The sequence below is a fragment of the Periplaneta americana genome, chromosome 13 (genome assembly GCF_040183065.1).
Source record: "Periplaneta americana isolate PAMFEO1 chromosome 13, P.americana_PAMFEO1_priV1, whole genome shotgun sequence".
Taxonomy (NCBI): domain Eukaryota; kingdom Metazoa; phylum Arthropoda; class Insecta; order Blattodea; family Blattidae; genus Periplaneta; species Periplaneta americana.
Window position 1 is genome coordinate 3265160 of NC_091129.1, and position 23311 is coordinate 3288470.

A 23311-nucleotide genomic window follows, 5' to 3' on the forward strand; every position below is an offset into this window, starting at 1 on the left:
CACGAATTCTCGCAGTATTTTTCGGTACCATCATTGCACGAGATTAAATTCACAACCTCTTAGCTCACAACACTGCAAGAACTGCTGGACACCAATTTCAATCGACGTACGCTTTTTCTCAAGAGTTCGACACAATTTGATTGTAATTCACACAGACCAAAATGTCAAAATAAGCACCGGTCTTTGTTTGGTTTGTAAACAGTTGAAGCAAATAATTTGTACAACATTTATGTAAATTTCTTTGATCGTACAGTACATTGGTATTTCTGAAATATGTTTTCTAGCATTTCTTTTGACATTGTTCGATAGAGCTAGCCTGTCAATATTTGAGTACACGGTATAGTTCTAACCAATTTTTCTACTTAAAATAACACTTTTATTACTATCACACACTATAAATGCACAGCACTTCTTTTTTTATATCGGTTTCTTAATCATATGACAAATGACATCGCAAAGCGAAACAAAAACTGTTGTCCATAGCAACGCAACACCCTCATCCCTGAACACAAAACTCGTTTCTGGATTGTTTACTTTCACGTACTTCCAATGCCGGCTTGAATGAGCTGAACCAGCTACGATGGATTGATTATTTTAGCCAATAAAGTGACAGGATCGATGACGTTGCATATTGCGTTCCACGTCACTACACAAACAGCTGAATATCTACGGGTACGAGAGTTCTCTCCACATTACATGAAGAGTTGAATAAGGGGTGCACACGTACCATGATCTTTTTTTCAGTTGATAAACTAGGGACGCAATATACCCATATTATAAGAAACTTCTTTGTTCTTTTGCATCTTATTTTATTACTGGACGTAACTACGGACTCCCATAAACTCATTAGTTAATAAATGGATTATTTACTTTTTTATGTAGAATAAAATGTTTTATTTTCGCTGGCAGAGTTAAGGTCATAAGGCCTTCTCTTCCACTCAACCAGCCTTAATCAATACAATAGTGACATATATATGTAAATTATGAATATTTACAATACACTAAAGATTATCCAGCAATATTCTTCAGTTAAAATTTTAACTAGTATATGTTTATTTAATTTGAGATACAACCTATACGAAAAAGTAATAACTTAATTTATGAGCTAATGTAATTAAATTCAGTCTATATGCAATATGTAAAGAATTATAATTAAGTTGAAATAGCTGAGTGGTTAAATGATGAGTACTAATTTAATATTAGTTTACTAGAACTATATTATAGGGAGCAAAATATAAATCTAAAATATAAGAGTTGAAAGAAAAGCAGTTTGACTTCAGGAAGGGACAAGGTATAAGAGATGAAATTGGACTGCTACGAACAATCTGCGATAGATGCCTAGAGAAGAATAAAGAAGTATATGTAAATTTGTGGACAAAGAAAAGACTTTGACAGAGTGAATTTGAATAAACTGATGAGGATCCTAAAGGAATTTGATGTGGATTGGAAAGAGAGAAGGCTGTTTAGTACTCTTTATATGAAACAACGAGTAAAAGTCAGGATAGGAGAAGAAATGCCAGTAGAAAGTGAAATAGGGAGAGGAGTACGGCAAGGATGCTCTTTATCTCCTACCCTATTCAACATCACTTGAAGGATTTAGTAAAGAACTGTTTTCAGAACATGGGAGGAGTGATAGTAGGAGGAAGAAGAATAAGGTTCCTAAGATTTGCTGATGATATGGCGTTGTTAGCAAAGAGGAGATGATACTAAGGGATATGCTACTGGAGCTAAATGACAGCTGTGAGCAGTATGGGATGAAGATAAATGCAAACAAGACGAAGACTATGGCAATAGGAAAAAAGAAGGTAAACTTTTTAATTCTAAATGAGGCAGTAGAGCAAGTGGACAGCTTTAAATACTTGGGATGTACTATAAGCAGTAACATGAGCTGCTGCCAGGAAGTCAAAAGGAGGATAGCAATGGCAAAGGAAGCGTTTAATAGAAAAGGAGCATCTTCTACAGGACTTCTGGGAAATTAACTAAGAAAGACACTAGTGAAATGCTTTGTATGGAGTGTAGCATTGTATGGGGCAGAAGTATGGACATTACGACGAAGTGAAGAGAAGCATTTGAAATGTGGATATGGAGAAGAATGGAAAGTGTGAAGTGGACAGACAGAATAAGAAATTAAGCTGTGTTGGAAAGAGTGACTGAAGAAAGAATGATGCTGAAACTGATCAGGAAGAGGAAAAGGAATTGGCTGGGTCACTGGCTCAGAAGAAACTGCCTACTGAAGGATGCACTGGAAGGAATGGTGAACGAGAGAAGAGTTCGGGGCAGAAGAAGATATCAGATGATAGACGACATTAAGATATATGGATCATATGAGGAGACTAAGAGGAAGGCATATAATAGGAAAGTTTGGAGAAAGCTGGGTTTGCAGTGAAAGACCTACCCTGCGGCAGAACACTGAATTAATGAATGAATATTCATATAATGAGAATAATATTAATGTAATGAGATTTTGCCATTAGAAGGTTTTGTATTCTATTTAAAGAAATGAATGGTAATAATTAGAATGGACAGATGTTAGTTTCATGTATAGGCCTATCTTAGAACATTATGACAAATAAAGCTGGATCTTAAGGTGAGAGTAAAATGTCTGACACAGATCTCTACAGTATGAGTGTTAAGACGGCCAGTAAAGCAGTGTCGCTGTGTCTGCAACTTGCTCGTCCTTTGTTATTTCTTATTACTGTATAATTTACTAAGATCTGGAGCCACCGATGTAGTTCTGTTGGCTAAGGTGTTTGCTGCTGCTCCGAAGTTGCGCTCGGGTTCGATTCCCGCTTGGACTGAATACATTTCCAAGGTTCTCCCCAACCGTAAGGCAAATGCCTGGTAATCTATGGCGTATCCTCGCCCTCATATCGCCAAATACAATATCGCTATCACCAATCCCATCGACGGTAAATAACCTCGTATTTGATACAGCATCGTTAAATAACAAAGTAAAAAGAAAAGATCTGAATGACTTCAAATTATCCAATAATCTTCGTTATATGTAGCAATCTATCAACTACATAACATGAAATAAGCTTATTAATGCCAGTCGTGATAATTATATATTTCATTTTTTCTTAATCATCAGTAATTATCAGTTTTCGTTTTATACAGCAGGTATCCTTTCCGTTATCTATGCATTAACAATTCCTTTTTGTTTCTTCTTCCCCAATGTACTTACAATATTTTTCATATTCATTCCGTTATTGCACGTCATAATTAAATTCATTGAATCGTGAATTCCTGAAATCACATTTTGTTCTAATTCAGTACCGGTAGAATATAATACCACAGTCTACTATATACAGTCGCGAAGCTTGAGGTGTTTTTTTTTTGCAAATCTCGTGATAAAGCGCTCAAAGCGGTTAGCAACTAGAAACAATAGACTGTCCATGGTCGACTTTGGACTGTGTCGTATTTCTATCGAGTGCTAGCTCGTTGCGTATTTCACATTGATGCTTGTGAAATGTTCGTTATTGGTTGTAATGAAAATGTTAATGGCTAAAATGTAATAATTGGAATAATAATATGGGACAAGGAGGAGAAGTTTGTAGTGCTATAAATTGTAGCAACAGTAGGAGAAAGAGGCCAGAGTTATTCTTTTTCCGATTTCCGAAAGATTCAGAAAGGTTCCTGGGTTTCCACAAGAATGCTGTGCAGAAACAAAACTCTTAATTTAGAAGTTCTTTGTGACTGTTAGAATACATTATATCCTTAAATTTCACAATGAAATGTTTCAGTCTAACCGAAAGGACATTAGATACCGGTTAAAGTTCTGTCACTTAGGCTGCTAAATTTCCAGAGAAATAAAGGTTAGGTCTACTTTTTTTTTCAGAGTATATATTTTTAATTGTAGCTATTAATTTTGTTATTATTTTTATGTGTTATTTTACTAAAGACGTAGAAAAATTAAGTTTGTTTTAATGAAATTTATTGATAACGTTATATTTTCAATTCTGGTGGGATTATTATTGCTTAGGCCTACTTTTTTTCTTCAAAGGATATGTTTTTAATTATAGCTGTTAATTTTGTTGTTATTTTTATTTGTCGCTTTACTAGAGACGTAGAAAAAGTCTGTTACAATAAAATTTATTGATCACGTTTTATTTCCAATTCTGGTGTGATTATTATTGCTTAACCTCATCCCACTTTGTTAACTACGTAAGCCTACACTACAAGTACCGGTACACGTAAGTTACTCCATTAATTCATATTTCCATTATTATTGTTGTAAAGGGAAATGAAATTAATATTTATTGGTTTCATAGTGAATTATCGCTATAATCTTGAATGAGTGAAGCTATTATAGTAAATTTCAGTTCGTTTTGCACAAACAAAATAATATTAACTTATTTCTTGCAGGTATCTTCGAGTTTATGGTGGAATTTAATATACTTCATAAAATAATAAATTAACTTTATGCATTTAATATTTCAATAATGGAAGGAAGGTGTTAATTTTTCCAAAAGAACACGACAACGAAAGTGTAACATATTTTGTCGTCTGCTAGGAGAGAGATCTGCGATGATGAGGCGATAGTAGCGATCCTAGTGGTGGGCAACTACCCATGTTTGCATTTTTACTACATATTGAGCTTCGCGACTGTATATAGTAGACTGTGATATTATTATGATATAGTAAAAAAGAATAGTTACTTCATAATAACAAACGGTTTTTGAAGATAAGCAGTTTTTGTCTCTCCTGAAAAATTGCCTAAAATGGACATCTGAAGTTTCTGTAATTCACGATTCAAATATGAACTCTTAGATTTTTCACATCGGATCTTCTTGATCACAGTTAACTGAAATGTTAAGCGTTAATCTCTGGGATAGCTGGGCCTAAATATTATAAATCCGGATGTCTTTTCAATACAAATAAGTATTATTATTATTATTATTATTATTATTATCATTATCATTATTATTATATATCTTGATTATTATTATTATTAAGCACGAGAATTTTACTTGAAGCAAGTAGAGAGGTAGGTTTGGAAGTAAATCCCGAAAAGATATGTCTTGTGACCACAATATTTTACGAAATGGAAATATAAAAATTGAAAATTTATTCTTTGAAGAGATGAAAAAAAATTCAAATATCTTGAAGCAACAGTAACAAATATAAATGACATTCTGGAGGAAATTAAAGCAGAATAAGCATGCGAAATGCCTGTTATTATTCGGTTGAGAAGTTTTTTTCATCTAGTGTGCTGTCAAAAAATCTGATAGTTAGAATTTATAAAACGGTTATATTACCGGTTGTTCTGTATGGTTGTGAAACTTGGACTCTCACTTTGAGAGAGGAACATAGGTTAAGGATATTTGAGAATAAGATGCTTAGAAAATATTTGGGGCTAAGAGGGATGAAGTTACAGGAGAATGGAGAAAGTTACACAACGCAGAGCTGCACGCATTGTATTCTTCACATGAAATAATGAATAATATTAAATCCAGATGTTTGAGATGGGCAGGGCATGTAGCACGTATGGACGTATAGAGTAATAGCTGGGACGCCGGAGGGAAAAAGACCTTTGGGGAGGCCGACACGTAGATGGGAGGATAATATTAAAATGGATTTGAGGGAGTTGGGATATGATTTTAGAGACTGGATTAATCTTTTTCAATATAGGGATCAATGGCAGGTTTATGTAAGGGCGACAGTGAACCTCCGGGTTCCTTAAAAGCCAGTAAGTATGTTAGTAAGTATTATTATTATTATTATTATTATTATTATTATTATTATTATTATTATTATTATTATTATTATTATTAGGTTTCAAGTCGTGATTGTCAAGATCATTTTTATTTACAATTTATGTTGAAAAGATTAAACAAATTTTATGAATCCTAGGGTCTCTCTATAAATTATAAGAAGATAGAATATTTGGCCATTAATACTAGAAGTAGTGATAATATTGTTATAGATGATGAAATTGAAATTAAACAAGTTAACCAGGCAAAATACCTAGTTACAATATAACTGAAGCAGAAGGTATTGGCGAAGAGGAAATGAAACCCGAATTGAACAAAGTAAAAAAAAAATTATAACATGTTTAAATTCTATATGCTGGGATAAACATATTTGTATGTATGTATGTATGTATGTATGTATGTATGTATGTATGTATGTATGTATGTATGTATGTATGTATGTATGTATGTATGTATGTATGTATGTATGTATGTATGTATGTATGTATGTATGTATTTATTCACACTGCAATGGGTATATACCCGGTGGCAGTGGTAACTAATTACACTCAATAATGACAATAATAAACTTATTAATTAAAAGTACAGTTAATAATAATACCAATAATTAATACAAATAATTAATACCAACAATAATTTATAATAATAATAATAATAATAATAATAATAATAATAATAATAATAGCGAATATTCTAAATTAAATGAAGCACGATCACTTAAAATAACATTTAAAATAAATCTAATTTGTATCTTAAACCTAAGTTCGAACTAAAACCCACGAGTATGATATGTTCATATCTGCACAAGTACCTTTCAACATTACACTAATTTCGCTGACAACTCACTCACTGCACTGGAACTACGACACATTTCACTGATTCTATCCTGATTTCACTAACACTTCAAAAACATTTCACTGTTCAAATAATTTGCACTGCCACTATAAACTATAAAGCTTCACTGACAGGAACACGTTTCACTTACACAGCACACTTCACTGACACAACATAATTCTTCACTGATACAACACACTTCACTGACACAACATAATTCTTCACTGATAGAACTCTTCAATAACAAAATATCATTTACATCCTTTACATACTGTGTATAATTACCGTCTATTGGTAAGCCTATTTTTAAGTACGGTTTTGGTTGTTGGTAAAGCCTTTAGTAAGTCTGCAAGTAAAGCATTCCAATCCCTGATAGTAGGAAGGATACCAAAAATATATTGGCAAAATGTTAGTTGAATCTGTATTAAACTACGAAAGTGAAATATGGGTAACGAATGCATATTATAGAAAAAGAATTTTGGCCGTAGAAATGGATTATTTGAGACGAAGTGCTAGAATCTCTCGCTTGGACCACATTACAAATGAAGAAATGAGGCATAGAATGGATGCTGAAGAGACAGTGTTAAATAGAATAGAAGATAAGAGTTTGAAGTGGTTTGGTCATCTGATGAGAATGGGCGAAAATAGACGGCCTAAACAAATTTACCAGTGGAAACCTCCAGGAATAAGAGGAAGAGGTAGACCAAAAAGAACTTGGGACGACGAAGTAATGGAGGTCATGCACAAGAGGGGGTTGAGGACTGAAGACGCACAAGAGAGAAGGTTTTGGAGGATTGGCACAGGAAGACGGTAGTAGCTGTAGAATCCTGAATATGTTATTATTATTATTATTATTATTATTATTATGGTATGTAAAGTTTAAATAAGGACACAATTTTATATTTTAAAGGCAATTTAATATGAACATAACATAATCATGCGTAGCGATAAGCTATAATGTAACAGGTACAAGGAGCTAGCAAGATGCAAATAAATCTCAGAAATACAACAACACTTATCCAGCAAAGAACTCTACTATCTAAATAGAAATCACAGTCAATGTACTGAACGTAATCCATTGTACTGTTCTAATAAAAAAGCAATCGATGTTCAGAGGAGAATATTATATGATTTTGTTTAAATACAGACATGAAACTGACAAGAAATAGGGAGCGACCTACAAACAGTTTTAATAGGAAGGAATGCTGAGTATGGAAGAAACGGGGAGAAATGCGAACGAGAAAGATTGCAATTGAAACAGCCTCGGGGGGAGAAACGTGAATCTGAATGTGAGGGGATGGAGTTCAGCGGAAAGTTTTCATAGAGAGAGAAATTTATTGGAAGACGAGGGAAGGTCGCTGGGAAGACAGACAGAAAAAGAAGTGGACGGTTTAATATTTCATGTTTGTGTCCTGCTGTGCATTACGTCATGGTAGCCATGGAGCCTCTCAGCTTGAACAATACATTTTTATTTATATTCTCTGTAGGCCTATCATGTGCGTCAATATTTCCCACAGCTCCGAAGCTTTTCCTTAACATTAACCCCTCATTTCAAGTGATGAGAATGAAACTGCCGTTTGAAAAATATACATAGATTACATATATATGCTAGAATTAATAATTCATTAAGTTGTGGTACTTTCATGATATAAAACATGAAATACGCCGATATTCTGTGAAGTACGCAAAATGAATATTTTTATCCATTTTGAATCTTTCGTACACTACTTTTAACACATGAATATTCATACTTGATTAAATGGCGAACTTACTCATGTTAATTATGTAAGCATATATGTCTTACAGCTGTTTCGCTGTTACTTGACACCATCCTCAGAGCCTACTGTGTCTCGGCGTAATCTCAACTTCACTGGCTGTTGTGTGGGTGCGTTCGTGTGATGAAGAGTTATATCAAATAGTGTCTGTGTTCTGAAATTGATTTGTGTCTTGAGAATTTTATTGGGGTGTATGTTAATTTGTCTGTATATTTCATATTTTTTTAATGTGTTGAGGTTTTTGTTTTTGGGTTGTATGTGTAGGATTTCCATGTCTGTATTTATGTTATTGTATGTGTGGTTAGCATTAGTTATGTGTTCGGCATATTGTGTCCTCTGGTTATTGCTTTAATGTGTTCTTTGTATCGAGTTTGGAATGATCTGCCTGTCTGTCCAATGTAGAAACTGTCGCAACTATTGCATGTGAGTTTGTATACGCCTGTGTGGTTGTATTTATTTGTTTGTGTTGTTTGTGTGTTGAGATGTCTTTGTAGTGTGTTTTCTGTTCTGTATGCTATGTTGTATTTCTGTTTTCTGAATGAGGATGCGATCTTGTGTGTGTTTTTGTTTTCGTATGTTAGTGTGATGTATTTCTTGTGTTTGTGTGTTTGTGTTTGTTGAGTTTTTGTTTTGTCTTCCTTATGATGTTGTCTATTATGTTTGGGTTGTATCCGTTTTCTTGTGCTATGTATTTGATTGTGTTCACTTCTTCATTGTAGTGTTGTTGGCTCATGGGTATGTTGAGTAATCTGTGTACCATTGTCCTGAATGCAGCATGTTTGTGTTGTGTGGGGTGGTTAGATGTGTTGTGAATGTGTGTTAGCATACAGAACAGAAAAAACACTGCAAAGACATCTCAACACACAAACAACACAAACAAATAAATACAACCACACAGGCGTATACAAACTCACATGCAATAGTTGCGACAGTTTCTACATTGGACAGACAGGCAGATCATTCCAAACTCGATACAAAGAACATATTAAAGCAATAACCAGAGGACACAATACATCTACATATGCCGAACACATAACTAATGCTAACTACACATACAATAACATAAATACAGACCTGGAAATTCTACATATATAACCCAAAAACCAAAAACTCAACACACTAGAACAATATGAAATATACAGACACACTAAAACACACCCCAATCAAATTCTCAACACACAGATCAATTTCAGAACACACACACACTATTTGACACAACTCTTCATCACACGAACGCACCCACACAACAGGTAGCGAAGTTGAGATAGCGCCGAGATCTAGTAGGCTCTGAGGATGGTGTCAAGTAACACCGAAACAGCTGTAAGCCGCACATTTACACGAGTAAGATCGCCATTTAATCAATTATTAATATTCAAGTGTTAAAAGTAGTGTACGAAAGATTCAAAATGGAAACAAGAAAAATTACTTCGGCAGAAATTTATTTCCACCGTGGTAAGTTGCCTCTGTAATTTATCTGTGATTTCTGAGACAGGCTACAGGAAATGCACAGAATATGGTAGGGATGAAGAAGTAGGCGTACTCGTTTTGGTAACTGATGTACCAGTAACCTACATTACTATCTGCAACTATTAAAAGTGCTTTTCCACAACATGAAGCACGTTACATGCGCAGCCCATGGTTTGCAAGATGCTGTTTCAAAGAAGAAACTGGAATTCTGCCCAAATGCAAATAAATTCTTAAGCCATGTAAATTTCATTTTCAACAAGTCACTGCGTAGACTGTCTTTGTATAAAGTAATGGCTGGCTCGTCTCTTCCTGTCCCTGTACCTTCAGAGCCCACTCTTCCTTGCTGGAGGTCATTGTTTTATAAAAACATTCCAATATCATTAATAAGGTAAAGGTATCCCCGTAACTTGCCATGAAGGCACTTGGGGGGCATGGAGGTAGAGCCCCATGCTTTCCATGACCTCGGCACTAGAATGAGGTGGTGTGGTCAGCACCACGCTCTGACCGCCTTTTACCCCCGGGAAAGACCCGGTACTCAATTTTATAGTGAACCTCGGGGCCGTTCTGAAAGTTTGGCAACGAGATAAAATCCTGTCACCACTTGGGATCGAACCCCGGACCTTCTAGTCCATAGCTAGCTGCTCTACCAACTGAGCTACCCGCCGCCGTTAAGAATAGTAAAGATTAGTAATTCCTTACAGTAGGTTCAGACGAGAAATCTCTCTAAAAATTGTAATTTATACAACATTATCCATCAAGAGACGTTGTTAAACTGGCAAATATGGCTGATAAATATGGCTCAGTTTCAAAATTAAGCTATTTCTCTGTTAGAGACGAATTTAGTACAGACAAATATCGCAACTGTTTAATAAAATTATCATTAATAAGGTAGGTCATTTAAATATTTTAATATCGTACTCTTGAGAAAGTACCTACATGATCATGGATGGGCAACTCGTGCTCCCAAGGTACTAAAAAAAAACTGAAAGAGAGAAAGACAGACGGAGCCAGCCGCAGCAGTTACAAGTTGTTTGTAGTTTCGCTGCAAAAGCCACGGTGCGCTCTGGCGGCTCGTGCAGGTGGTCGTGATATCTATTCCATGATTTGAATTTCAGAATGACGCATGGTACAGTAATTATAGTAATTTTAGACAGACTATACTGAACACATAACAAAATTATATTATTTTCTAGCTTTGTAAATTAGTTTAGTACTGGAAACACAAACTGAACACAACCTTTTCAAGATACAACAAATATAGCTGTAACACTTATTTATTATTACACTATTTGTTAATATTTCTTATTATATGTCTTATATGAAACGTAGAACGCTAGAATTTACAAGTCTTTATACATTAAAGAGTATTCCTTTGTTCTCAGAAAGGTAATAGTCTGTACTCGCAAACAATAACAAATTCAAGGAAGTATTTTTTACATGTCACGGCAGATGAAATAAGCTTACTTCTGAGCTGTTTCTTTACTTTGAGAGTTTTATACTTCTTTCTTGTATTAAACTCTGCCTCAAGCTCATACAGTATATATGGAAGCAAAGAGTATATTTGGAAATTCTGACTTAGGCAGCATTGCGAGCAGTTCGATTCCTGCTTTTGCTGGAATCTGACTGGCGTGCTGTTCTGTAGATTTGTCAATTCAAGCTATAAATTTTCAGGATTTTCTATCGGCGTAAGCCAAAAAGATTTCAGAAAAATTTCGATTCCTTGTCAATTGTCACTGTTTCTCCAAACTTAGCAGTGAATTCTGCTGTAGGTCTTGAAGTAGGGTCTTATATTTGATAAGAAGATTTTCTTATCACTCTTCAAGATAGTTTATAGTCAAAGAAGGTGAAGTTGTCTATGTCCTACATGATACTACCACATTTCAAATTTATCCATAAATGTTCTTAGCTAGTCGATTATATGCCGTGCAATTCTGTAACTCGCACGCACAACGTGCTAACGATATTTGATATCAGTCTCACCTTGTCGATATCTCATTTTTACCTTTAGCTGTTCTAAAGCAGATGCAGACAGTATTTCTTTACTAAAACCTTCACTGTTTATTTGTAACGTAAAATGTCATGCGTAGGAAAGTGTAATAGAATACAAGCTTTACCTCTTTCTTAATAAAAAATTCTCTTTTTACTCGAAACTAAAGGGAAATGATCTGGGAATTATATTGTTTTTCACTTAAAACGAGCCGCCACTGACTGCAGACGCGATCGAACTTGTGTCTTGAAAGAACCGCACACAGACACTACAGCTAGTATAGAGTCCGTTCTGCTTGCACTGAGATTGTGTTGACACTTTGAGAGCACGAGTTGCCCACCCATGTATATGTTCAATGTAGCCTATATAATTTGTGAAGTAGCTGTAGCTCTTTTCTAATTTATCTAGCTTTGTTCATTAACAGAATGTTCTCGATAGTAGTGATGCTGTTTCCATCAAGCTAGCAAAGGAGGTGATAAAGAAAGATCATACCTTCAGACCGAGTTGATTTTCCACAGCACACTTCTCACCACTGCCGCTACACATAAAGGAACTGGTAGCAAAGGTATCTGGAATCAGAAAAGGTTCCAAAATTTAAATACACCCATGTTCATAGATCTTTTCTATGTGTGAAATTGTCCTTAGAAACAGGAGACAATATTTAATAACTGATCACTTACAGCAATTAATTGTAACTTATTGCTTGTCAAATGGGAAGTAGAATAAACATTCAAAATTGGCATTCATTGGCATTCTTTTCATTTCATTACAGATAAGGTACCTCAGTGACATGAAAATATTACATAATATTAGTCATTACGAAACACTAGCCTCTTTCAGATGTATAAGACCACTAAAGTCGTGTTGTACAGGGACATTATTTTATTTTTACAAACATTTTTAATATTAACTTGCCTATACCTCTGCATAAAGGCCGTTTGCTACCCCCTTCCACGACTGGAGTTCGATGATACTGGCGTAATATACAAACAAATCACTTTACTAGGTATAGGATGGAAGAAAAGTAGTTCATCCATTTACGTAAACAAGGAAATATCGCGCTTTTGAGTTTGATCATTTTCATTAGGTTTTTGTTTAATCAAAACACAGTACAGTATTAACAATGAGTGTTTTTACTCACGAACTAAGCTGTCCATGTGGACATACTTATTATGTAATGTATATTATAGACCTACTGTCTACAGCACATTAGGGTACAATATAGAATAGAGAATGAAGTTAAATTGAAAAGTAATCATAATATGGATATTTAAACATACTTTTAAAATGGTGGCCGTCCATTTCGATAAATGCTTCAGTTCTAATGTGCATATTATCGCACTATAGGCTATTGTACTAATCCCAATTACCAGTTTCGTCCTTCGTACTAGTAACTCATGTTGAAATAATTCCGTACCTACTCTATAAAAGGATACCTTACGTACTGTAAATTCAATCTTCACTTCTGCCGCATCCGAGAAGATAAAATTACTCAGACATGCTATCTACTGTCCGTCCAAGTGGTTATGTCGTAGAAAGGGAGGAAATCACGTGACAGTTAATTACTTAACAAGGCACTTTTATTTAAGTTATTTTAAACAGTTGTATAATATTACGTAGACGTCCAATTCCTAACAGAATTAAAGTTCTGGGAAAGAAGCTAAGACAGCCCAGCCACTAGCTGGCGAATAGAAGCAGGTGGGGGAAAACCGGGATACGACGTAAGCAAATGGACGACAGTAACTTTTGTATACATGTAACTCTCATCTCAATCAAATTGTTGGATTCTTTGTAAGTTCATGCATATGTATATACACTTTTTGCTGGTTGAGTGGAAGAGAAGGCCTTACGGCCTTAACTCTGCCAGCTAAAATAAATCATTATTATTATTATTATTATTATTATTATTATTATTATTATTATTATAGTACCTGTGCGAAAATGATTCAATATTGAAAGCTCTTTCGTCACAGGAAAACGCGAACATATTTTTGGAACGTACTGTTTACTACGACCGTAAGGCTACTATGACTGTATATGCGGTCTTGGATCTGAACTTCATTAGTAGAAGGGGTGGGAGTGAAGTACATTCAAAAACTCAGGTACAATAAAAATTGAAGTAAAAATAAAATGATGTCCCTGTATATTTCATAATATTCTGACTGTATAAAACTTTTTATTGTCTGTATTCCCCAGTAGAATTTCAGTGAAGTTACAAACTTCTATGATGTGTAATATGACTTTCAATAACATACAATCGTATACTTCGCTTAGTGTAAGAAATATATTGATGGAATAAAGGTCTATGGTGCCCGTCCGATAGTAAATTTAGGAGCTGAATTACGATGTAACATTCTTGGTCCTCCTGTACAGTAAGCAGATTGTAACATAGACCGTTATTCGGTGCAACACTTTAATTACAGAAATGAACACTATACTGAATTCACAATATGTCAGAATATTGTATACAATAAATAAATACAGGGACATCATTTTATTGTTACTTCAATTTTTATTGTACCTGAGTCCTTCAATGTACTTCACTCCCACCCCTTCTACTAATGAAGTTCAACCGTCCTCCACACAGATCCAAGACCGCATATACAGTCATAGTAAACAGTACGTTCCAAAAATATGTTCGCGTTTTCCAGTGACGAAAGAGCTTTCAATATTGAATCATTTTCGCACAGGTACTGTCGTCCATTTGCCTACGTCGTATCCCGGTTTCCCCCATCACCTTTTATTCGCCAGCTAGTGGCTGGGCTGTCTTAGCTCTTTTCTGAGAACATTAATTTCTGTTAGGAATTGGACGCCTACGTAATATTATACCTATACAACTGTTTAAAATAACTTAAATGAAAGGTCCTCGTTAAGTAATTAACTGTCACGTGATTTCCCCCCTTTCTACGACCCTACAACAAAACCCCTTGGACGGACAGTAGATAGTATATCTGAGTAATTTTATCTTTTCGGATCGGGCAAAAGTGAAGATTGAATTTACAGTACGTAAGGTATTCTTTTACAGAGTAGGTATAGAATTATTTCAACATAAGTTACTAGTACGAAGGACGAAACTGGTAATTGGAATTAGGTACAAATAGGCTATAGTGCGATAATATGCACATTACAACTGAAGCCTATATCGAAATGAACGGCCACCATTTTCAAAAATGTGTTTAAATATCCATATTATGATTACTTTTAAATTTAACTTCATTCTATATATTGTACGCTAATATGCTGTAGACAGTATAATATACACTGCATAATGAATACGTCCACATGGACAGCTCAGTTCGTGAGTAAAAACACTTACTGTTAATACTGTACTGTATTTTGATTAAACAAAAACCTAATGAAAATGATCAAACTCAAAATTGCGATATTTCCTAGTTTACGTAAATGGATGAACTACTTTTCTTCCCTCCTATACCTAGTAAAGTGGTTTGTATTTTACGCCAGTATCATCGAACTCCAGTCTTGGAAGGGGGAGCAAGCGGTGTTTCCGGTTCTAGACCTTTAATCCAAAGATATAGCCAGGTTAATATTAAAAATGTTAGTAAAAATAAAATGATGTCCTTGTACTTCGTTTCTAGGGAAACGTGGACAGGAGATGAACGATAATTTCAGTATTGTTTTTGTTTTGGCGCATACTGTAGTTCTATCACAGGAGAAGTCTGTGCATATAAGCAATAATTTATTTTCAATTCGACCACTCACTGCCCTGTAGTGTATGAACATTGAAATATACTAACTTTACGTGTTCTGAAAATGTTATCAACAGTAATCTCACTAGAGGTTTTCATTTATCTAGAGAAAATCAAAACTCGAATGGGATTTAATTGACTATTACACGATTAGAAGAAAGTATATAAAGATTAGAAGTAACAAAATACTCCAATACAATAAAATATTAATTGCCTTACGAAAATACAACTGTCTTCAAATGTATTATTGTACCATCTCAACATTACGCTAGATGGCAGTAGTGTTTCATGATTATGTTTTCTTGTTACCGGTATCAGTTGTGCCAAATATGGAATCATCATTGAACTCTGTGGACTGTTACTAGTCAAGAAGCCTTTGTTGATTCAGTTTCATTTTTATTAAAACATTTGCATTCCACTTCAATCATCTGGATCCCAATAATCAACGTCACTTGACAGATGATTTTCAATAAATCTTAGTATTAAACAATCTCTGATACGTGACTATCCATAATATCATATAGCAGAAGCTATAACATAACCTAAATAATATACACAAGTGTTAGAAAAGTTTTAATTAGGGACTATGAAATAAACAAGAAACGTTTTAATTAACGATGATGAAATAAAAAAATAAACATGGCTAATTTTAAAAGAAACAATTATTGAAATTACAATTTTCAAATTTGAATGTTTTGGTGGTTCAGTTGATGTTATATTGGACGTGTGCGTAAAACAAGTGAACTCGTTAGTGTACATGGTGTGTCCCTCAATTCATTCAGGATTTCCGAATGGTGCTCTTCATATATGACCAGTGATCTTTATTAATTCTTGTTCTTGAATGCCAAAATGCGAGTCATATTTGAAAGTGATGTGCATCGACTGCAGTGGTTTGTAATTTTCTGTTTTTTGACGGCCAGACCAGTGCAGTTTGAAATGTTGCCAAACAAAGAAACAAATGCTAGTGTAGTGATAAAAATAAACAAATGCTAGGGACGCGATAAAATTAAACAAATGCTAGGGACGCGATAAAATTGTGCGATAAGAGGCCATGATTGGTTGAGAGACGTCCTTTCGTACCGTTTTATTGGTCGAAAGTAGTGTGACGTAGTAAAAGTGTAATAGTCAACAAAATATAAAGATCTCATTTATTCGAGAACAATATATTTTACTAAATAAATAATAGATTACACATGTACTCGTTGAGTGGAACCTACGTTATCTATATAAATATATTTAAAAAAGCAAATGACAGAAACCAGCTATGAAAGCAATGATGTTCTTCGTAGAATCCGTGTACAGGAATCTTTTCTGTTTGGGAGAGCTAGAGCAGTTCAGAGTATTCTTTCATCTCCGCAATCTGACGGAAGAGAGCTACGTTTTCAGAGGATCCTGCCTTCTGCATAATGACATTGTTATGGTTTCCTACATTCCCACCCTAACAACCTTAACTTTGTTCTTACAACTCTGGGTTAATATGAAATGTTTACCAGAAAGAAAGACGGTATAGAATTAACCAGCCGTGCATGTGCGAGGTTTGAGTACAATGTTGCTTGACTCGGCTTTTAGCACAGAATCTCTACTCCGCTCGCTTCCCTCTTTTTCTGCCCCTACATATTCATACCACGAAGACAACTGGTTCTTCAAACGTCCTCCCCAACACCTCTGCACTATTCATTATGTTTAATTACATCCAAGGCCTTCTGTACAGGTTTAAAGTTCATGAAAATTTAGACGTAGGTTGCGGCATATATCAGAGATAAGGCGCTATCTGAATTATGAATCTTGGTTTCCAAGGAAACTGAGGGCAGCAATAAACAAATTAGGAATACGGAATTCAGAACACGAGCATTTCTGTGTATATACATGAGCAAACAGTAATTTCTCCTCTTGGCCTCAGCATGTTATCTTCATATGGTATTTCTCTTTCTTCTCCTGGACTTTTTTGCCTCATTTCTCTTGACTCTCATATCGTTTTATATCGTTTTCGATTAATTATCTTGTTACGCCAGCCGTAGCGAAAATGTGATCGTGCGCCGAGCCACTGTGTAACTTGCAACGTGCATAGCACTTACTGTATGGAGGGAGGCAGACACCCGAAGGGGAAGTGAAGCAACTGTCTGACTTATTAACGGATTTTCATTTTCCGTACGTCAAGCACTTAAATATAATTTTATACAGTACAAGGCTACAAACTAATGTTTAGTACGTGTAACGAAGAAAGAAATTAACAATATCACAACCTGAAATTAACTGTCTTCAGAATGTCTCTGCGACAGAGTTTCAAAATCAGGAATTATGTCACTTACTGCCAGTCGTAGTTGATCACGAAGGCATTTGTCTGTCAGTCGTGATCTAAATTTGGTTTTTACTATTTTAATTGTTGAAAATAAATTTTCACAAACGTAAGTTGTAGCGAACATGGCTTCAAAAGAGTAAGCGAAAGAACGAAGTTCGGATATTTATTTTTTGGCAAAGATTTGAAAAGTTCAACATTTGTCAAGTCCTTACATCTAGCTTTCATTTAACATCACATTGTAAATCTATGAGTTTAAATTGAAGACCTAACCGCATTATTCGCACATCTGTTGAAAAGATCGACGTACAAAGATAATAATAATAATAATAATAATAATAATAATAATAATAATAATAATAATAATAATAACAATTATAATATTTAACCATTCAATGTTTCATCACTATAATGCCGTTTTATGTTATACAACCGTTTTCCTCGTAATATTTGTGAACAAATCATACATTTAATATTCTCCTCATATTGGTAGCAAAAAAATGCGTCCTCCCATCCTACTTGAAACTTTCGTTTTTATAGAGGTACATGGTTTCGAGAGAGACATTGCGACGATACGCCACTCGCAGGTCAGAGACAAATACAAATGGAACGGAGTTTGACTCCAGTGAGTGAGAGGGTGGGGGTTGTAGGTAGGAAGCGCATAGCTATCATTGCGAGCCACAATGTGCTCGTGAGTCACATTTTCGCCACGGCTGTGTTACGCACATATTCTCCTTTGAGAAAGATGCAGTCCAAAATGGCTATTTTGTTTATAAATAAAGACGTGAGGAAATACATTATCTTAAAAGATATTCTCCTGTGTGTTGTGCCACAAAGAAGTCTACATACATGCAATGCGGCGTAGGGAGGTCATGGAGGTAGAGCGCTCAAGGGCTTGACAATGGAAGAGAGCCACGCTGCGTCCTTCTTTTATTCCGAGATGTGTTCGCATGGTAGAGCAACTCAGCTCCAGGCGTTCCTTTGTGTACTGGCAGTACCACTCAATAGCATGCAATTAAGAAAGTCCGATTTTTACGTATTGAGATTCGGTGAGTGTGAATTTATCTACTATAATAGACCTACCACAAATGGTGATAGTTTTCCGGTAATGTAATTTTATTGGGCTTAACGAATGTTTCTTACGATGACTAGGATGAAGTCACTCCATTTTCGGCCAATGAAATGTAATTAAATTGTTGAATTCCAACCAATCACAGTCATACAACGCGATAATTTCTACAGCTCGGTTTATCACTATCAATTTATCGCATGGTCGTTCTTTAGTTTAGTCAGTGTCGCTAACTGTTTCTACGTAAATCGATGAGCATAAATCCATTGTACTCAATAAAGTGCGAAATCCTTCATCCATATCTACATCTTCATCTTCTAGTTCCATGTCCATTGTATCTAAAGAAAATGACACTCCTTCATAACAATTGTTAATTTAATTAATGTATTTATAAGGTTATTTGTTTTGTAATTATACTATAAAATTTAAAATTAAATTATGATTTCAGCAGAAAATGAAAACGTATTTCTGTTATAATAACAAAAGAAAAGCGCAGTACATGTAATCTGTGGCGACTCTTGATAAAATATTACGCGTATTCACAATTTTGTGTTCCAAAACCGAAAAGAATTTGAAATCATACATTTAATATGAAATGTCATGATTCTAATGTTTCACTATAAAAATATCATGTATAATTTCAAAATACATAATAGTAATAATAATAATAATACTAATAATAATAATAATAATGAAACACAATCGTTTTATTTCCAATTTTTCCTAGTAAGTCAGTTTACCCAGTTCTTTATGTTCAAAATTGCTTGAACAAGTTCGTTGTTTATGTTTGTTAAAAATTAATACATAGGTTACCACAATACCGTTATTTAAAAAGTATGTGTTGTGTAATATATTTTGGTTCACAACACACTGATACACTATAGCTTATACCAGTACTGTACTCCCATTCTCAAACATTGATTACTATAAATACATGCCAGTAAATATTATTCTTAAATATTATACACCACCATACAGATAGTTAAATTCATACTACTATCACATTCAGCCAGCATGTGTTTGAAAGCTACTCTATGCTGTTATGCTAACACTAAACTATAGTAATTCACAAAATAAACTCTCGTAGCAGCACTGTACACAGGCCCACACAAAGTGAACGTTCCAACAGTGAGAAATGCTGACACCTACAGGGCTAAAATACAGACTATTAAATTTCCTGCCTCGAAATATAGCAAGTGAAAGATAGGCATCGATGCACCTGACATCTGTAGGGTAGATTCAATCTTCACTTAACGCTTTGTGCTCTTGACGAGTCATAAGCGGCTAGCTAAAGACAATTTTGTCCCGCGCATGCGTGTAATTCCTGTAACCTCCTTGCAAAGAGCATGGCTTAAAAGTGAACGCACGTTGCCAAGTTTACATAAGATCATGCAAGATGCGGGAAGTTTAAAATACTCGATTCTGATATTATACATCCCCTTCTGCGTCAATACGGTATTAAATAATAAAATTAGTAGTGCTTCAATGGAAAGAACGTGTTCACGAGCTCTTGTGCTCTTATTGACGCACCGCTACTACATGTTATTAACATTTAAACCTGCATTTCGCTTTCCTCAATTGGCATTACTGAATAACATTCAATTTACTTATTGCAGTAATTGTTATTCATATATTTAGACTTCACAATGTCTGAATATGTTAAGTATTCATAAATATGTATGTATGTATTTATTTACACTGCAAGTGGGGAAGCACCCGGTGGCAGTGGTATACACAATATAAACAATACACAATAAAATGATAAGCAATATTTACAATACACAATACAATTGAAGACATTATTACAAAAACAACCCTTGTCAAAATTGCTATTTTTCAGGAAAACAAAAAATAAAAGAAAAACACATGTCAGGTATTTCCGTTCTACAGGTGTTTTATCCTTGTATCTATTGCATTTAACATGGGCCGTTTATGGAGTCTATAAACATTTAAAATAGTAGGAAATGTGTCCTTAACTCAATTTCATTAAAAATGACTAGGGTTGTTTTTGTAATAATGTCTTCAATTATACAATACACAATAGGCCTACAATTTTATTCACAATACAATAAGAATACACAATACAATTTAACACAATAATAATAAAACATAAATAAAATACCTGATTTTACATTACAACCTACATAATTATGTACAGGCCCTACATAAGTTTCAATAGTCTTTCACTTTATTCTCATCTCACTCACTGTAGTGGCACTATGACGCATTTCACTGACACTTTAGAACACATTTCATTGACGCTATAAATTATCACTGATCGGAACTATTCACTGCACTGTAAAACCATAACTTCACTGACTCACCTCGCTTCACTGATACAACAGTTCAAATAAGTCAAATAATTACATCCTTATGCATACTTATAAACAGAACTACATTTAAACTAAACATTTCTAGTCTAAGGCCCTCTTACACGCTATTTTTAAATAATTTACAATTCAAACCAAGGAAGTAAACTCGTAAGGCTAGATAAATACATGTCACCTTAAAAAATTAAATGTTGAATGTCACCTTAATTTTAATTTGCACTTTATACACAACTTTTTAAGTTCTTCTTGAATCTCCTTAAGGAAGGACAGCCCTCAAAGACAATTATTAACATTCGTAAGCGAATTTTAGGGATATGTTATTTACATTTTTAATTTATTCACGAAATAATCCTAATAAATATCACTCGAGCTCTGAGATTTCCCAAATAAATCCACTCGCTTCGCTCGTGGATTTGTTGGCGAATCTCAGACCTTTTGTGACATTATTATAGATAATTATTTCTCAACATACAATATAGAAATAATTATGTAATGACAAGTAACACGAGTTTAAAATATGACATTAAATTGCCGATGAAAACTGCATTTCATGTGTGAAATTCAGCTGCGGAATTCCTATTCGAAGAACTGGATCGTACTGCATCAATGCATTCAGATATTTTCCCTGTGAAAGCAGCCAAATGTTAATTTTATTATTAACCCATTTTCAGAAAAAAAAAGTATTGTACGTTTGCTCGCTATTACTCTACTGTCTATCCGAGCGGTTATGTTGGATCCCGGTTTTCCCCACCCATTTCTTCAGGCCCCTCTGTCAAGTCTATTGGCTGGGCTGTTGGGTTCTTTTATGAAAATATTTGTTGTTCGTGATAGGAAGCCTACATAATAAATAATTGATTAAATGGCGATCTTACTCATGTTAATTATATAAGCATATGCGGCTTACAGCTGTTTCGGTGTTATTCGACACCATCCTCAGAGCCTACTAGATCTCGGCGCTATCTCAACTTCGCTGTCTGTTGTGTGGGTTGCGTTCGTGTGATAAAGAGTTGTGTCAAATAGTGTGTGTGTTCTGAAATTCATCTGTGTGTTCAGAATTTGATCAGGGTGTGTTTTAGTGTGTTTGTATATTTCGTATTGTTCTAGTGTGTTGAGTTTTTGGTTTTTGGGTTGTATGTGTAGGATTTCCATGTCCGTATTTATGTTGTTGTATGTGTGGTTAGCATTAGTTATGTGTTCGGCATATGTAGATGTATTGTGTCCTCTGGTTATTGCTTTAATGTGTTCTTTGTATCGAGTTTGGAATGATCTGCCTGTCTGTCCAATGTAGAAACTGTCGCAACTATTGCATGTGAGTTTGTATACGCCTGTGTGGTTGTATTTATTTGTTTGTGTGTTGAGATGTCTTTGTAGTGTGTTTTCTGTTCTGTATGCTATGTTGTATTTCTGTTTTCTGAATGAGGATGCGAAAACATTACCTGACTAATTAAAGCTAGATAATTTATCATAGAAAGACAAAGAATATTTTATATTTACTGAATTACAAATTAAATCTAGAATAACAAAATTGTATTGTGATGAAATTACTTGATATTGAAATATTTTGTGATAGATTAACGAAACTATTTGCAAGAAATCGATTACTGACCAAGTGCCTAGTAAGTTTGCGTTTGAATTCAATTTTATTTCGACAGTCCCTGATGCTAGCAGGTAGCGAAGTCCAGAGTCTTGGCAGGGCTATTGTGAAAGAGGATGAGTATGAGGAGGTGCGATGGGATGGTATTGTTTCATGGCGAGAGCGTGTGTTCAGATTATGGTGGTAAGAAAGGTAAGTGAAGCGAGACGACAGGTACGAAGGAATAGAAGAGTTCAAGATTCCGAAGAGAAAGAGAAGTGAATGTAAATTTGTTTTCTTATCTTTTTAAGCCAACCTATTGCTTCCAGGGATGGGGTAATATGATCATATTTACGAACACTGCTTACAAAACGTACACATAAATTATGAGCACGTCGAAAATTGTCCTATTCCTCTGCAGCACCTTCTATTTTTAAATATTTATGTCTAGTTCATTACTCATATGTGCGTCAGATACGTGTGCAACATCCGACGATATGATCACATATCACCGTCCTTCGCAAGTCTTTCGTGGCTCCGACTTAAAGAACGCAGAACT

General features: G+C 34.7%; 1 protein-coding gene across 2 annotated transcripts in view; it reads right to left on the reverse strand.

Annotated features, from left to right (window-relative positions):
- Positions 1-23311, reverse strand: part of LOC138711687 (uncharacterized) — a 1209687-nt gene that overhangs the window by 662372 nt on the left and 524004 nt on the right. The window contains exon 5 of one of the 2 annotated variants that reach the window (XM_069842816.1): positions 12270-12346. The exons of the other annotated variant lie outside the window; for it this stretch is intronic. The gene's annotated coding sequence lies outside the window, so the exon portion shown is untranslated. The remainder of the gene's footprint in view (positions 1-12269; positions 12347-23311) is intronic. 2 annotated transcript variants of the gene reach the window in all.